Genomic DNA, 1930 nt, shown 5'->3' with positions numbered 1-1930 from the left:
GTTTGCGAGCATAATTAGTTCTGGAAACAAACTACTCATATTGCAAGACATCGCTCGTTTACCACGTTAAAATGTACATTAGAAATGTTTGCTCATCTTGTGGAACACTTGCAAACCAAGTTACTCGCAATCCAAGGTTTTACTTGGATTGAATGAATACAAGGGTTATGTTTTGCTAGGTTCTAATTCATTAAGAAAATACCTGTGAGCACCTGCTCTGTGCCCAGCCCCTTGGCATGAGAGGAAGATGGGACATTCAGAGATAAACAAAACAAGGAATTCTCATCCGCTAGAGGAGCCCAAGCATAGAATCACATAACTATAACCCATGGCAGGAAGTGGAGACTAGATATGGAGATGAGGCTAGACAGGCAAGTTTGAACTGGGAAGGGATCAGAAATCTCTCTGGCTCTTACGTCCAAATCATTGCCTCCCCGGGAGAACTGGGAGAACTAGGAGAAGGTGAAAAGAAGCTTAAGAAACTGACCTTTCTGAATCACTTAAGATTTAGAAAAGTTGTATTTCACAGAAAAATGCCAAATAACAGTGGCCTAAAAACATAAAGTTTATTTCTTTCTCAGATAAAAGAAAGCTAGAGGTAGACAGCGCCAATATGGTAGTTCCACCAAGTTATCAGAGACGCAGACTTCTTTTGTGATCAGTCTTGCTCTGTCATGGGTGACTTCCGTTTCTAAGATCATATCTAGTGACCCAGGGTGGCTGCTTTAGCTCTAGCCGTGAGGTCCACATTCCAGGAAGGGAGCACTCTCCTTTATAAGGCAATTTCCTGAAGGTTCTGTATAACCCAGCTACTTGCATTCAGTTGACTAGAGCTGCGCTGTCCATTATAGTAGCTTCTAGCCACATGTGACAATTGAACATTTGAAATATGGCTGCTCCAAACTGAGATGTGCTGTAAGTATAAAACATACACTGGATTTCAAAGACTTCATATATAGAGAGAGAGATTAAAAAACTAAAATATTACATAAATTAAAAAATTGTGATTATATGTTGAAATGAACATGTTTTGACTACATTGGGTTAAATATATTATTAAATTTTTTTTACTTTAAAAATATATCTAAAAAATTTTAAATTACTTATGAGGGTAGCTTTATATTTCTATTGCTGGGCTAGAACTTAATCACACAGACAAATCTGGCTGCAGGGGAGGCTTGGGAATGTCGTATTTTGATGGCATGACAGTGTCTTCAGCTGAAAAATCAGACTCTTGTGATTAAGGAGGAAAGGAAAAAGGGTGTTTGGAGTAGGCGTTAGCAGTGTCTGTCATATTCCTTTTTTGTTTTTCCTGGAAAGTTGGAGGACAGATTAAAAAATCCACATGGTGGGCCAGCCGAGTGGCTCAGTTGGTTAAGAGCTCGCTCAAGAGTGCNGTCTCAAACCAGTTCTTAACCAACGCGCCACTCGGCCGGCCCAAACAGGGTCTTAATAGTACCTTCCTCAGATGGATGTTGAGAGAATGAAATGATGTAACATATGTAGAGATCTTAGTTCGGTGCTGACACAGTAAATAATAGCTCAGTGCTGACACAGAGTAAGTAATAGATCTAAGTAGTTATTCTTTGCCTCATGAGGGCAAGGTCTGTGTTATATTCTCTACAGAAGTTACTGCTGTGCTGGGCACAGTAGGTGTTGAGTAAACACTTTTTAGTGGGTTTTGAGGAGCATGGAGCTTCTGCTGTTCACAACCGTCTCCTCACTGCTCCCCAGTCCCTGAAAGACCAAAAAAAGCAGCCCCTAAACCTGGGCAAAGGCAGTGTAGCCTAGCAGATGATGTGGAAGATTGAGTAACTGGCAGGAAAGACAGGGTGATTAAGGAGGGGTGGATGGGTGGTGGAGGACACGTGTAAGCAACAGGAAGCTAAGAGGGAACCAGCAAGAGCCTGTTCTGTGTTCCACCCTCTAG

Source organism: Hipposideros armiger, unplaced genomic scaffold (assembly GCF_001890085.2).
Source record: "Hipposideros armiger isolate ML-2016 unplaced genomic scaffold, ASM189008v1 scaffold_138, whole genome shotgun sequence".
In the NCBI taxonomy this organism is placed as follows: domain Eukaryota; kingdom Metazoa; phylum Chordata; class Mammalia; order Chiroptera; family Hipposideridae; genus Hipposideros; species Hipposideros armiger.
This window is presented reverse-complemented; position numbering follows the sequence as displayed.